The 16,927-nt window shown below is 43.4% G+C and overlaps 1 long non-coding RNA gene across 1 annotated transcript in view; it reads right to left on the bottom strand.

Moving 5' to 3' along the window:
- Positions 1-1,545: 1,545 nt before the first annotated feature.
- Positions 1,546-16,927, bottom strand: part of LOC142767805 (uncharacterized) — a 34,028-nt gene continuing 18,646 nt past the window's right edge. Inside the window, exon 3 of the long non-coding RNA XR_012885130.1 lies at positions 1,546-1,640. This is a non-coding gene — a long non-coding RNA (uncharacterized LOC142767805). The remainder of the gene's footprint in view (positions 1,641-16,927) is intronic.

Here is a 16,927-nt window from a genome sequence, read left to right on the forward strand (position 1 = left end):
ATTGTGTTTGTATAATTGTCAAGACCATTTCAGAGTCCCTTTAATAAAGCATAGCACTCTAGTGGCTCGGCTTGCCGTCTACTCATTGATCTCTATTAGTATGTTTAAGCTCGAAATGAAGCGAGCATGCAGGTCTAGAACAAGGTTTGCGAACTTAATTAGGATAGGTGAAGAATGACTAAAAATATTATGGTGAACCCTAGTAACTAACCATTTGCAATAATTAGAAAACCAGTAAGGAGGCTCTAATATTTTTGTGTACAGCCCTAAAACAAGCTCACCAATTTGCACAGTGTACCGTGGCAATAACATTTTCGGAATATCAAAGTGTGGTGCTTTGTGCAGACTAGTAATTTGAAGAAATATTTCCCGTACCTCACTAATCGCCCTGATATGCGCAGAGACGAAATCATGTACATGGGCAATGTCACGTACCACTGAGCTCATCGATTGGTCCTTTATCCTACAAAACGACGCCTTGTTCCTGGGTTGATGCAGTTTCGCTCGCGCAGTCTACTTTTATCAGTTTCCTGTAGAGCCCTCTGCCGATTTGTAGTACCGGGAAAAGTGGCATTGCCATAACAGAAGCTTCCGACATAAAGAGGTGTTTCACTGCACTTTACCGCTTGGGAAAGGGTTTTGCTCGCACCACGCTTTCCGCCTGCGCTGCTATGACGCGTGCTTATGTGGGAGAAGTCCTGCTCAGTCTTAGCTATGTGCTTATGACGTATTGCTGATGTCTAGTCACGTCGTCAAAAAAGTAGAGTCACAATGATAGGTTACGTTTTCTCCTTCTTATAGCGGAGAACGGTTCCGAGGCCGTGGAAAAATATAAAACCAGCTGAAACAGATGTTCTAACTCCTATAACTTATAGCGGAGAACAATTCCGAGGCCGTGGAAAAATATAAAACCAGCTGAAACAGATGTTCCAACTCCTATAACTGTAGCATGAAAGCACTATATTCTTGTAGTAGCACTTTCAAATTGTGTAAGTGCACATATTTCTCATTGTTACAATTTTGGGACTACGTTGTTTAGTTGGCCTTTAAGCTAAATCTCCACAGAAACATGGGGCTAACACTGATACTGTACAAGTGAGGGCACAACCCATGCGACAAGCATGCAAGTGTTCTTCAGTATTTCAGTGCTGTCATGACTACATCTGATGGGGGAACAATCTGATGACACTTACTGCAGAATATTTGTATTTCAGCGCTGTAACAAGGAGAAAGTCTGTGAAGCAAGCAAAAATTAAAGCGCATGTCACACACTTAGTGTGCGAATCTGGTTAACGAGATTCCACTCGTGCCAGGCAAACCTTACATGCCTCCCTCAATCACTGACACTGTCAACAGTTTGGTACATTGAACAATGTGAACTCTATGAGCAGGAATCACTGGGTGTTAATGTAATGCGATTTCTCAGCTTACACAGCAGTGTAACAGGATTGAAAGCACGATTTAGAACTACGCCAATAGATACACAATTGTTTTATCTTGCTGCTTTCCTATGAGGTATGAATAATAAAGCCCTTCCAAACTCACCAATGGGATATATACTGATACAGAGTAGCTTCTTCGCCACTGCCTTCAGTTAGTTGGGTCATGAACTACTCCTTGTTCTTCGGGAAAAACGCATCCTGCAGAAAGCAAACACTCATATACATAAATAGCTCAGCAAAATCTAAAAATCTTGCAAGACAACGAGATTTTGCAAGTGCAGCGACGCTTTGCTCGATGAAAAATTACAAATCACCTTCCATCTGCATCATTTTTTTTTTCAGTCTCTATTTCAGATTCGTTATGCTAAAGACAAGAATGAGCTCAAGGGAGCTATTGCACACTTGCAGTTTTCACCTCATACCTCTTATGTTAAAATAGTTCAAGGGAATTTTCGGAGCAGAAACATGAGTGGGTGCTCCTTTACCGGGCTGGAATTTTCATAAGAGGACATGATACCAACAACTACTCTGCAGCGCTCATACGAATTCTGAAAGATATTATCCACAGCCGAACGAAAGCTTCCAATGCAGTGCCCCTGATTGAATTCATAATTATCAATAGGAAAAAAATGTTTTGAAACAAGGCTTCTAAGCCACGCACATAATTGGTAACCTTCACGCAAAATTGGCTTAGGGCACCATGTCCCAAAGCCTTAAGTATTTCCCCAAATTCTGTAATCATAGCTGAAAAAATTATTATAGCGTGCCAAGCTCTGCTGGCACTGGGATGTATGTGGTAAGAGCTGATGTGAGACTGTGCACCCATTGGGTAGAAAAACAAGGCCCCTTCTGCAAATATCCAGCCCTCTTAGAGCAAAACTTTGGAAGCCCTTTCCCCAACAGCCCTGATCTCACAGAAGGCAATTGCAGTGACCTGGGTTGCCTTGCACTTGGTGACAAGTGCCCTCCGCCAGAGTTTTTCGGCATTTAGGAACTTTCAATTGCTATTCACCCTCCCACCATCCTGGGTCCAGAAAGCAAGCAACAGAAGCAAGCCCCTTCTCCGTCGTGGCAAAGAAAATATAAGAAGAGGTGCCTCCCGACGTAAACCTACAACAAGAGGCATTTTACGTTACAGTTCAGTCCTAGAAGACATAAGCAGTTTTCTAATTTGTATGTAATGTGGGTGTGAAAACATAAGCTTTAGTGGTTATTGTTATAGCATGTACTTTCCAAGTGTGGAAAAAAATGTTTCGTGTAGTGAAAGATAAAAATATTAAAGCAACATGCACCCTTACGAAGTGCTCCCGATAAGGACTACAAAGTATTATGCCAAAAGTTCTCTCAATTAGTTGGTAAACATTAGTTTTTCTCAATTAGGCCAATGTGAACTAAAAAAACTGAAAAAGGCTTCAATCCAGATATTAACATTGGATAGACTGACTGTGATGATGAATGGGTAAATTACTTTTTACCGGTACCCGAAATAGCACTCAAGCAAAGAACAAAATGGAGCTGGCAAAGCCATTTTGAAGTTCCTGCAATAAATTATCTTTGTTCACACGTTTGAATGGCCTTAGGCAAGGCCTACAAACTTATAGGTAATTATATTTCACTCCAAAAGTCAGAGGCTCAACTACAAATGTTAGAGCCAATCTTGCCAAAAGAAACACTACAAAGGAGGTTGCATAATCGATGATGCTATACTGACATTCAGGTGTTTGCGTAGCGGAAATAAAATTTTTTTGCTCTCAAAATGGCTAAATAGGTCGAACACTGCTCACGAATGTTCTATCGACATCACCTGATCTCTTTAAAACGTCTTTTAGTGAATATTAAAATTTCACAACTTTAGACATAAGGCGAATTCATAAAGCCACCATTCTTCAGCAACTAACGGGTACGCAGCAGATGTGTCATGCCAATGATGTTTCCCTATTCTGCAGAGCCTGAAAGAACAGCTTAAGCATCCAGTGTATAAGAAACAGCTGCACCGATTTTGTGCAATGGCTGAAACAGATGTCACATGTGCTTCCCGTCTCAGCTCTCCTAATGCTCAGCTGTAGGAAGTAACAACCAAAGTGCCCTACGGGATTTGCTTCTAAGAATGAAGGCTTCTTCGTTTGCGCACGAGACGTGACAAGAAAACCAAAGTACAGCCTACAAGCTTGGCAAGGCTTCGGCCTGACTTGTGACGTGGCTCAGGCGGAATTTCCGCGGGACGACCAGTAAAAAAAACAAAACAAGCGAACACATAGGGAAAGACCATACGCGATAATGTTCCGAGTGCCGAATCACACGAACTCTATTTACTCTATTCTTTCCTTTAAACAGTGAAGTTGCATGATGATGAAGATGATATGTGGGGTTTAACGTCTCCAAATCACCATATGACTATGAGCAACGCCAAAGTGAAGGGCTACGGAAAACTCGACCACCTGGGCTTCTTTAACGTGCACCCAAATATGAGCACATGGGCCCACAGCATTATTGCCTCCATCAAAAATGCAGCCACCACAGTTGCGATTCAATCACGTGCGCTATAGCTAGCTGCAAGCTGTGTGTCTGGCCCAGCAGAAAACTATCATTCTTGTAAACGGGTATCTGCTGCATGGACTCGGCAGATCTCATTACCCACCACTGGCCCACTAAAATACACAAAGCAACAGTTGGCCCAAGAAGTCATAAATAAGCATGTGCCATACGAATTCGGTAAATCCTGCAACACCGCACTGGTTGACTAAAAATGAAGACAGCAGTGAGCACAAAAATGGCTGTGAAGCGACGGCAACGAGCTATGAACCTCAATTGCGGAGAACGACAAAACACTAAGAAATAAGAAATGCAGTGGTGGCTGCAAGACCCTCAAACAATCGAAAGCCTACACTAATGATGACATGTCTGTATATTGTTACGAAAAAATATAGCACCTGTACTATATAAACTTTTTATTTAGGGCGAACTTGTGCCCGTAAACTCAAAGCTAAAAATGGTCCGCCAAAAATGTCTCCTGCTCGCTGACTCCAACTTCGTCGGTCCCTTCCTCTGCCCCTCGAGTCTCGTGCCGGTCCCGTGGCGTAGCATCGTGGCGCGTGCAGAACGGCGTTCCTAGGCGCGGCTTTCTTGCTTCTTCCTTCTCGGCTTTTAAGAACGTGAATTGTGGCACGCGTCTTCTACGATAGTCGAGCTGTGGCATTAGTCCCCCTCCTAGCACGCATAGCCCCGATGGATAGAGCCGGCTGACAGTGTCTAAACAATATCACTTGTTCTTGTGTTAGACAACGTGAGTCAGTTCACTTGTTCAGTTCCTGTCGTAGTACGGTTTCATCCGTACTACATGTACAACGTGCTGCAGATTTCTGCGTTGTGTTGTGCATACTTGACCTTCAGGAATCACTTCATAATTTAATGGGCCTACCTGACGAAAAGGGTCAAAATAGGGTCAAAATAGCGCCGCATAAGCTTTTATGATAGGCCACGTGCACGTACAGGCGTCCAGACCCACACTTGGTCTCCAGGGAAGTACTGAACGTCCCTTCGTCTTAGATTGTAACGGTGCGCGTCGACGCCTTGCGATTGATTGATGCGGTTCCGTGCGAGTTGTCGCACCTCTTCTGCCCTTTCTACATATTCGAATATGTCAGGGTCCTCTTCATTCGTGCTGTTGACCGGCAGCATCGCGTCTAATGGCGTTATTGCTGTCCGACCCTAAACAACTTCAAATGGCGTGAAATGGGCTGTCTCTCGTACTGCGGTATTGTATGCAAATGTAGCATACGGTAATATGGTGTCCCAAGTCCGATGCTCGACATCCACATACATCGCGATCATGTCAGCAAGCGTCCTGTTCAGCCTTTCAATTAACCCGTTAGTTTGCGGATGGTACGCGGTAGGTTTGTGGTCAGTGTACGTTAGTTTCATGACAGACTGTACTAGCCTGGCAGTGACCGCCGTTTCTTTGTCAGTTTAAGGACTATAGGTGCGCCATGTCGCAGCACTATCTGGGTCACAAAAAACTGAGCCACTTCATTTGCCGTTCCTTTTGTGAGAGATGACGTCTCGGCTTACCGGGTCACGTAGTCGGTTCCTACAACTATCCAGCGCTTCCCAAACGATGACGTAGGAAATGGTCCTAGGAAATCCATTCTGACCTGCTAAAACGGGACTTTTGGTGGCTCTATCGGTTTCAAAAGACCTGCTGGTTTTAGGGGTGGTACTTTGCGTCTTTGACATTCTCGACAGGATCTTACGTAATGCTGTACTGAATCCATTAATTTTGGCCAGTAATATCTCTGGCGGATTCTTGCCAAAGCCCTACTAATGCCTAAGTGACCTGCCGATGCGTCATCACGACACGCTTCTAAAATTTCTGCTCGCAGTGATGATGGTATCAGCAGTAGGAACGTTTCACCGGTGTGTTAAAAGTTTCTCTTGTAGAGAACGTTGTTGACGTAGGAACGTAGTCCACGGAGAAAAACTCGCGGTACTTCGACTTGCGGCCCCTCTAAGTATTGAATGAGCAGAAGTAATTGTGTGTCCATTCGCTGATCATGAGCCATCTCCGACAAATTCACAGCTCCAAAAAATGCGGAGTCTTGTACAAGCTCCGGAGACGAGGTCGGGACTGGTGCTCGTGACAAGCGATCCGCGTCATTGTGCTTGTGGCCAGACTTGTAGACTACGGTGATGTCATATTCTTGTAGACGCAGACTCCATCCAGCAAGTCTTCCAGAAGGATGTTTGAGGTTCGCAAGCCAGCACAATGAATGATGGTCACTGATGGCTCGAAATGGTCTACCGTGTAAATATGGACGGAACTTTCTGATGGCCCATATAACTGCGAGACATTCCTTTTCGGTAGCTTAATAATTATACTCAGTTTTCTACAGAGTGCGGCTTGCATAAGCAATAACTTTTTCTTCCCCGTTCTGCCATTGAACAAGAATAGCACCGAGGCCAACGTTGCTGGCGTTAGTATGAATGTCTGTTTTGGCATCTTCGTCAAAATGAGCGTGTATGGGAGGTGACTGCAAACGCCATCGTAACTCCGAAAAGGCGTCTTCTTCCTCTTGGTGCCAGATGAATGGCACATCTTCCTTCCTAAGCCGTGTCAGTGGTTCCGCAATCTTGGAGAAGTTTTCAACGAAGCACCTATAGTAGGCACAAAGCGCTAGAAAACGTCACATAGCTTTTTTTGTCTCTTTGCCTTGGGAAATTTTCAACCACAGTGATCTTATCCGGTTATGGGCGGACACCGTGAGAACTGACAATGTGCCCGAGGAACCGAAGTTCCCGGAATCCAAAGTGGCACTTTTTGGATTTGATCGTAAGTGCAGCCATACGAATAGCGTCCAGTACCGTTCTCAATCTCTCTACGTGCTGCTCGAACGTAGTGGAAAAAATTACTACGTCATAAAGACAGACAAGACATGACTGCCATTTGAGGCCGGAGAGCACAGTGTCCATCATCCTCTGGAAGGTAGCGGGAGCAGAACACAAACCAAATGGGAGTACTTTGAACACGTAGAGTCCGTCGGGTGTCACAAACGCCGTCTTTTGACGATCTCGTTCGTCGACTTCTATTTGCCAGTACCCGCTCTTTAGATCCAACGATGAAAAAAAGTGAGCATTGCGTGGTTTATATAACGTATCGTCGACTCGTGGGAGTGGGTACACGTCTCGCTTCGTGACGAGATTGAGTCTTCTGTTATCAACACAGAACTGCACGGTGTTGTCCTTCTTCACCAGTACTACCGGCGATGCCCATGGGCTTTTGGATGGCTGTATGGCATCGTCGTCGAGCATCTCCTGTGCTTGCTTCTTTATCGCTTCCTTTTCTTTCGGAGCTATTCGGTATGAATGCTGGCATACTGGTCTAACATGCCCTCCAATTACAATGCGGTGCTTTGCTACAGGCGTACGTCCAACTTTCATTGAAGAGGAAAAACACTCTGCGAATTCCTTGATTTACTCAACAATCTGGTCTTTCTGCAGAGATGAAAGCTCTCGGTCAATATCTATTTTCTCGAGGACACTGTCTACTGTTGAGGGCGTTGTGGGTGTTTTTTCTATGGTGCAAACATCTGAGACTTGTACGTAGCCATGAAGTGATGCTATGGCTGTTCCCTTCGCCACATGCTGTACCTCGACGGTAAAGTTAGTCAATAGCACATCAGTATATCCGTTCCGCAGGTTCACTTGACCTCTAGCCACGCGTATCCCCTTTGTGAGTAGCAGTTCGATATTTCCATCAGCTAGTCCGGCATATTCACGAAAAAACGTCGCTTTTCACAGAAACTGTCACGGTGCTACGTGGCGGCACTGTCACACCTTCATCCACAATACGAAGAGACGAAACACTTGGTTGCTCCCATGACACACGGCATCAGCGTTCTCTGTAGAGAAAGAAACTTGGTATTTCTGGAAGTCGATGATGGCATTGTTTGCTTGCTGGAAGTCCATGCCCCGAATCGCCTGACGGGAACATTCGGGGAGAACAATAAAACTGCAGACGTACACATGGCCTCTTATTCCCACTCTCGCTGTGAACAATCCTACGGGACTGACTAAATGCCCTCCGGCGGTGTGTATTGGCGATCCGGTCCAATGAGTGAGCACTTTCTTCAGCTGCTTTGCGAGCATGCTACTTATCACTGAGTAGTCTGCACCTGTGTCTATTATTGCTATGGTTTTGACGTCGTCGATTCTGACTTGTAGCTCGGATGTCACGTCACCATTACTGCGCTTGTCCGTCATTGTGTCAGTGTCGTCGTCTGATCCGGTTAGCGATGGAGGGTTTTTCAGTTTTTCGAAAATCAGCAGCCCTGCCTCCACAGGTCGCTGGTTCTAGTTTTCCCGTCGCGGGCTTCGTGAACGACGCCTCAGGAAAGTAGATGATGGGTGTGGACTCGGCGACCTATCGCGCATTGGTGCAATCGACCACGATTCATGTCACTGAGTGTTTGGAGAGGCATAGCGTGAAGATAAATATTCTTCAATTTCGTAAGGGCGCTCACCATTATGAGGGCAGGGTGCCTTCACTGGGAAGCTACGTAGCCCGACCCGACGATAGTGGCATGTCCGATAAAGATGACCTGCCTTCCCACAGTGGTAGCACAGAGCCACCGGTCTGCCATTTCCCATACATCACTTTTGCGGGGTCTCGCTTCTGGCATCGGCGGTGGCGTACTGCGAGGAAAGGTCGTTGGCATAACGGGAGCTTGTGCAAAGCTCGGGCGTCTAATGTCTTGCCGTACGACTTGCGCGTACGACAGCTGTGGCTGTGGTTCCGGTTGCGTTTGGCGTGATACCTAAGGCGGTGGTTGAATAATTGCTTGCCGCCCTTCTTCACATACAACGTCCGCGATTGAGGGCATCGCTGGAGGACTTTGGGGGAGTTGCAGTTTCTGGAGCTCCTCCTTAACAATAGCCCTCACCATTTCCCGGAGGTCTTCAACGTTGGTGGGGAGGGTTGTTGACTCCGCCCTCACTGAAGAGACGCTGAAGTCTCTGTTGTACAGTCATGCACGTTGTTGTAGTGTCCTTTCCATGGTCGTTGCCTCGGACCGGAACTCCGCCACAGTTCGCGGTGGATTACGCACCAGGCCTGCAAACATTTCTTTTTTTACTCCGCGCATTAGGTGCCGCAACTTCTTCTCGGCCATGTTTTGGTCGGCTCGGCGGAAGAGCCACGACATGTCTTCTATGTACATGGCCACGCGCTCGTTATTCCGTTGGCTCCTCGCCTGAAGAGCAGCCTCTTCCTTCTTTTTGCGGTCCGTGTTCGGATAGGTTGCGATTAGCTCTCGTCGGAAGTCGTCCCACGACAGCAAGGACGCTTCGTGGTTCTAAAACCATGTACATGCTGAATCTTGCAGGGCGATGTAAACGTAACGAAGTTTTCGGGCTTCGTCCCAACCATTCAAACGTGCAACGCACTCGAAGCCTCCAAGCCAGTCCTCAGCGTCTTCAAAGGTCTCACCGTGGAAGACTTCCGGTGTACGCGGTGAATCTACAATAAGGTGAGGTGGAGATGGCATCGACTGGGTGGCCATCGCATTGACGCTTGTGCTTGAGGTCTCGACAGGTCTTTATGGGTCAATTAGGGGGCCAAACTCGGGCTGCTCGCCACGTAGTTAGCGACTCGTGCGTTGGTGCACAGGTGTGCATTCTGCTGGCTCCAATCTTTTGGTGTCTGGGCTTCCTTCTTTTGCCTGAGATGGGCTTGAAATCATAACCAGCACCTCCACCAGATTGTTACAAATAAATATAGCACCTGGTACTATATGAACACTTTATTTAGGGCGAACTTGTGCCCGTAAACTCAAAACTAAAAATGGTCAGCCAAAAATGTCTCTTGATCACTGACTCCAACTTCGTCGGTCTCTTCCTCTGCCCCTCGAGTCTCGTGCCGGTCCCGTGGCGCCGCATCGTGGCGCGTGCAGGACGGCGTTCCAAGGCGCGGCTTTCTTGCTACTTGCTTGGCGGCTTTTACGAACGCGAATTGTGGCACGCGTTTTCTGCGATAGTCGAGCTGTGGCAATATCTATAAAAATAGTGAAGGGTTGGTCTCAGTGCAAATTTTTTTTCTGCAGTTCGGGTATCCCTGTTGTGTCTGTGACTGTCGGTGGTTTAACTCAAACCTTTCTGCACAGATCCCCATGATGATGCGCCCGTAGATCAGTGAAAAATGCGAACGCTTGGTTTCAGCACTGATTTATTTCTGCACTGTTTGGACACCTGTGTTGTGTCTGTGTCTCTCTGTGGTTTAACTCAAACATTTATGCACAGAAAATCAACGAAGAAACATCCTTGCTGGATTGCCTAGCAAAAAAATGGCTTATGACTAAAAAAATGGCTTATGACTCTCAACTCTAACAAATCTAAATGCATGTCAATAACCCGGCGATCTATTTCTCCCCCCTGTACCTACAGAATTAACGCCGTTCCCCTCCAGCATGTCTCTTCATATAAGTACCTCGGCGTTTACATTACCAACAATCTATCTTGGCACACGCATGTTACCTACATCTGTAATAACGCTAACCGAACGCTAGGATACTTACGCCGCAACTTTTCTCGCGCTCCGCTGTCCCTCAAAATTCTATTATACCGATCACTAATTCGCCCAAAGCTTGAGTACGCGTCCGCTATATGGGATTCCGTGCAGCAAAATTTAATTAACGCGTTAGAATCTGTTCAGAACCGCTCAGTTCGGTTCATTTGTTCTAATTATTCCCGTACTTCTAGCATATCAGAAATGAAATCTAACCTTGACCTACCCAATTTAACTGTCCGGAGGAACTGGCGCGACTGCATTTTTTTCATAAGATATTTTTTCACAATCCATCAATGAAGCGAGACCTCATTTCACAACCGTCATACCACTCATCGCGCATTGATTATCAGCATAAGGTTGCCATTCCGTTTTGCCGCACCAAATTCTGTTCAGCAGCCTTCTTACCAAAAACAGCCGCCGATTGGAACCACCTTCCCTCTTCCGTTGTATCAATAACAGACCCTTTGTTATTCAAGACTGCAATTTCTCAGCAATGCTTGAAACTATACGCAGTTTCCATTATCTATCTTTGTCTTGTATGTGCTTGAATTCTTATACATTTTTAGTTGACTTATGTTGCCTTCCTGATTGCGCATCTGTTACTTGTTTCTTTATTTTGTCTTTTTTTCTTGTGTGTTATATATGTTGTACCCACCCCCTCTGTAATGCCCTACGGGCCCTGAGGGTATTCTAATAAATAAATAAATAAATAAAAGCCAAGCAAGAACCTCAAAGCAACCGACCTAATAAAACACCGCACTCTGCTCGGCTGATACTTGCTCTAATTATTTATCATGTGCTAATCGGACTCACCAAGACTGCAGTGAATTTTACCAATGACCAGGCATCACGACACACATTCGGAAACACCTACTACTGGTTATAAAAGAGAACACCTGAGTTGTCACCTACTAGGACACAGCACCCTGTTCGGTCGATTCGCACAACGCACCACGTTTGTTATTTAAGCCACTATAGTAGCTTCAGAATTAACAATGTCATGCTTATTAGAGTGTCGTGCCCAATGAAAGAAGTAAACCTATGCGACTCATCAAAAATCTGCCTTCTGAAAGTAAAGCGTACCCATTGCGGCTATAAAGCTACATGCGTAATTTAAAAACACTGTTGCTTTTGATGTGAGACAATAAGCTAAACCCTGGCACAGTGACTGCGGCTGAATGTGAGTAAACATGCAAGTATAAAGAAAATACCGAAGGATCTACTGGGTGCATAGAGTTTCCTGATATACGCTAGAGAGAACTCTGGCGCTAATGTATATAGGAGCTGCAACGCACGCGACTTCAGCGGGCATGAAAATTGTGGATAGTACACAGATTTGTCCAATCTTCGTTCTTCAGGCCTGCTTCCGGCTCCATGTGTGTCTGCTTTGGAGTTGTATTCTAACGAAACAGAAATCAGCAAATGTGCAACGGTTGCGCATCGCCACCTTATTTCTTTAGAGTTCCCTTTCAAAATTGGGTCACGAAGTTCAAAAGGGTTCAATTGCTCTTTCAAAACAAAACCAAAGCACAGCGAACTCCGCTACAATCAGCAGGTAGGAAACAACAACTGTTACCTTTATCACACTAGCCTAGGCATCGTCGAAGAATTGCAAACGCACGGTTTTCACGTAGGTCACACTCGACATCCTCCTACAAATAGTTCACAAAAGGAAAGTGAGAGGAGCGGTAGTCTATTATCATCTTCCACAGCTCAGCTATTCATCCTTAGTTCTTACACGAGAAGCGTTGCAAATAAATCTGACTCCTTATCATCCGCGATAGATTTGTGCGGGGCTCATGTTATTGCCCTACGGAAACGTCGCTTTCTTCAAATGCGCATGAAAATAAATCGTTTGATTATGCACAAAACTTTACTGTCTATTGTCGTGATCGCACCGCGCGTCGAGGTGGAGGCGTGCTCATGGCCATCTGTAAATGCTTTTCATCGTCATGCCTGAAGACTAATCACGACATCAAAATAGTATGGGTTCTACTAACAATCCGTCACATAAATATTATCTTAGGGGTATGCTGTAGTTTCCCTTCATCTGCACGAACATTTTTAAATGAACTCCACGATTCCATAAACACAGTTGCTTCACGTTTTCCTTCGATGTATTTGTTTTAGGTAGGGGATTGTAAATTTCCTAACATAAATTCGACCACTGATCCACCTGCTTATCACCCTCTTTGGCCCACGCCAAGGATTCCGTAGATATCTGTTCTGTTTTTGGTCTGTATCAACCGGTTACACCACCTACCAGAAAAACGAGTGCTGCCTAAAATACGCTTGACCTAATTTTGACTAACACACCCACATTAGCTTCTGAAATCACTTATCAGCCCGCTATCAGAGATCATTCCCTGCTTGCTTTTCACCTAAAATGCCACTTTCGAAACAAACTATTTAGAAAAGGTGATAAGTGACTTCAAAAAAGAAATTTTGATGATAGTAATGCTTCATTGCCTTATTTCTTTGACTACTTTTTACTCAATTAGATGATTGCTGTGTACAAGTGAACTGGGATTTTTTTGCTGCAAAAGTAGATGAACTCACCAAAATGTAGATGCCTAACAGTATTATAATCTCTAATAAAAAGGCACCATGGTGCAACGCCTAGATCAGACATCACCTTGTATTATCTGTGGATCTGTATTCCTAAATATTAAATATTATTCTAAATATTATTCTAAATATTGTCTGTAGTCGTTTTTACGACCTAACCGTGAAAAATCGACATCACAAACCTGCTAGACGAAGACCCGCTGAAGAACGTTCGGTGATTTACAAGGCTCACACAACGCTTACGTTGGCGCACTAAAATCCTTCAAATTTCACTTTCTTTCTCGTACACTGCCAAAAACGCTCTCAACTAATGGAGGCAAAATTTGGCGCCTAATTAACCCTTTGCCAGATAAAACACAGCTCTAGTACATCATTTTGACAATCCAGTTCCTACTAACATGTTGGCGTAACTTTTTATTGACCCTTTCAAAAACAACTTTTTTTTAGTTGGTAACGTTATTCTTCCTCTTGCGCAGAACTCTGACTATATCGTCATGCCCCCAATTTTAATCGATCCTACCGGTAGTGCTAAACTTAAAAATAACTTTTCCATTCACTCTTTTCCTGGCTACGAAAATATTGGTTCTAAATTTCTAAAGAGCACCGTTACTCACAGTTCATTGATAAGAACAAAAAGCTTTAAACATTCCTAAGATACATCAACTATTCCTACAGAATGAAAAATTGGGAAGGTTTTGCCAATTTTTAAAAGGCTAATAAACACTCTCCGAATAACTATCACCCGCTTTTTCTAACAAGCACTTCCTGTAAACTATTAGAATATGTAACTTTCACCAACCTTGAAACTATTTTTTTACACCTGCGCAGCATGGCTTCCACAAACAACTTTCATGCGACACACAACTCATACCATTCCTTCACAAACTGCATCAGATTTTGGACTGATAAATATACGCCGACTGTATTTTTTAAGACTTCAGTATGGCTTTGAACAAAGTCTAGCACCAAATATTACTTTTCAAATTGAGCCTACTAAACCTTGACAATAGTTTACTGAGGTAAAGTAAGTGTTTTTTTTTTCTAACAGAATTTAGTACGTTACAGCTAACAATCACAATTCGTCATCTGCTGCGGTCCACTCAGGAGTACCGCAAGGGTCGGTCCTTGGTCCACTTCTCTTTCTTATTTAAATTAAGAATCTCACGTCTTCTAGTTATTCTAACATTATTGTTTTTGCAGATGTTTGCATCATTTTTCGTGAAGTAACCTGTGATAATGACATTTCATTCCTTCATTCTGATCTTAACACCGTTGCTGCCTTGTGCAGCACATGTCAAATGGACATAAACTTTGGCGAATGTAAGGTAATTCGCCTAACAAGAACACCCAACTTCCCGCTAACATACTACTTAAAAAACGTCCCGCTCGATACGGTCTACTCGTATAAATACTTGGGTGTTCCTATCGCGACAAACGTATCTTGGGCACATCACATCGAATACATTACTAATAATGCCAATCGCATGTTAGGCTACATACGTCGTTACATTTCAAAAGCACCATCAGCATTAAAATTGCTCTTTTATAAAACATCGGTAACATCCAAATTCGAATACGCGTCTTCTGTGTGGGATCTTTACTACGATAACTTGATCACTTTACTAGAACTTGTATAAAATAACTCAGTCCGTTTCACACTGTCTAACTATAATCGCATTGCCAGTATAAATTCAAAAAAATACAACCTAGGCCTCCCTTCACTTGCATCCCGTCGTCAAATATCCCGTGAGGCCACTTCTTACAAAATACTCCATCATCCCGCCCTGCATGACACACTAATTCCTAATCCTTAGAACATATCTCAGCGTATTGACCATCGTCACAAGGTTGGCATTGCATTATGCAACTCGCAGTGTTTTTATCGATCATTCATACTTTTTATGTCAGCAGATTAGAATCATCTACCCGAAGACAGTAAATATTACTTATAACTATCTTTTTAATCATGAAGTACCTTATTTTCTATAATTAAAAAGTGTACAAAGCATTGTGTTATCCATTTTATGTAATATTTTCATATTGTATTGAAGTCATTGTCCTTACGCAGCTGATATTGTATGATGAGTAGTGTTTGACCGTTGAATAACCCATTTTTACGCTGTACTTTGTTCCTTGTAAACTTGTAACCACTCCCCTCTATAATTCCACATGGCCCTGAGGGTGAATAAAATAAATAAAAAATGACAGAAACGAAGCAGCAAGTATGGTCCGCCACCCGCAAGTACCAAGACCAGGCAAATCTGTGTATTACCCATCATTCTTGTGCTCGCTGAACGATCGCTGTGCCACAGTCTTGTCTAGTTAATTTTAGGAAGTTCAAAGACAGGGTGGGCACGCAATTCTGCTGGCTAAGTTCTCGGACACTGCAAGCACCTAAGAAACACTCCGAGAGAAGCTAGACAATGCGATATCTACAACTAACGTCGTTGAAAAGTGTCTCACTAAAGTTGCGCAAGCAGGAAAGAGCTTCTCTGAACACCCGAAGGACTAAAGACAACTTCCAAATAAAAGACAGGCACCCGAAGAAAGCCGCGCATGAATATGAAAACTTGGCAGAGCTTATTTGCATGAATGTTTGAAGTTAGACAACATATCAAATGAAAGAGCATTGTGTCGGGGCCTACAAGAAAAAATCGCATTTGACTGATTGCTTCAGGAAGCTAAACAAAGATCTGAAAATATGGACGTAGTCTGAAAATACCAAGCTGCAAATCATTATAATGATTTCAAAACTGTCACCTTTTTCTCACATCAGCATTCATTAAATATTAATAAAAATGCTTCCATAAACACACTATCTCTACAGCTAATCATTGTACAATTCAGGTATTGAACTTGATCGCCACTTTAAAATTCATCTACACAACTCTAACGTTAAAAAGCAGACGGCCTACGGAATACGCGCTCTCGTCCAAGCTTGGTCGCATTTCTGTTTCTCTACTCCCATATTACTCTATTATGCTCTTATTCATTCTCATCTTAACTACAACAATGAATCATGGGGCAATACTTAAAATAACCACCTTATGTCCGTTTAGGCCATTCGAAACTGAGCCATTCCTCTAATAACGTTTTCACCTGTTTGTGTTAATAAAAGTCAGTTATTGCATTCCTCTAATATTATAACTGTGTCTAATCTCAATGCATATATTCTCACCATTTTTATTCGTAGAACTTTACAAAAGAATAATTCTACATCCATAATACCGAAAACATCTGTTGTTAAGGCAATTTATACAACATTCGCTGGCAAACGTAATTTCATCTAGTCCATCATCCACACTAACTACGGGAAACAGTCGTTAGATTTGTCAGCACTTGCTTTCTGTGAGACGCTACAATCCACTTTAAAACCGCTAAATGTTTATAGCCTTTGTTCTGTACTCGAAAACTTTTTCTTGTTATTACAACTACGGTTTTCAACTGCTCTAGATCCCCCCCCCCCGATAGTTCTTTCCTATTCTTATTTTACCACATCTTTGTATTTTGTACATACGACCGGCATTATGTGCCTATTTTATTTTGTTTATCGTCTGCGTTTGAATCTCATGTGAACTGCATTTTTGTTTTACTTTTTGATATAATCGGCGCCCTACTTGTCTTACTCTTATTGACTTAGCCACATTCGTTTTCTTTTTCAATGATTTTGTCAATGTTTGTTGATTAGCTTTTTTTGCTTTTATCATGTTATTTTATGTTATATTAAGTCTCCATATTGCCGTTTTCTATATAATATCCACCATGTTATTCAGCACAGGAGGTCCTATTTAAGTCTTTGACTAGGGGTCCTTCTTCTGTATATTCTTATGATGTACTTATTCCTTTGTTTGTCATAGCT

Source organism: Rhipicephalus microplus, chromosome 1 (genome assembly GCF_043290135.1).
Source record: "Rhipicephalus microplus isolate Deutch F79 chromosome 1, USDA_Rmic, whole genome shotgun sequence".
In the NCBI taxonomy this organism is placed as follows: domain Eukaryota; kingdom Metazoa; phylum Arthropoda; class Arachnida; order Ixodida; family Ixodidae; genus Rhipicephalus; species Rhipicephalus microplus.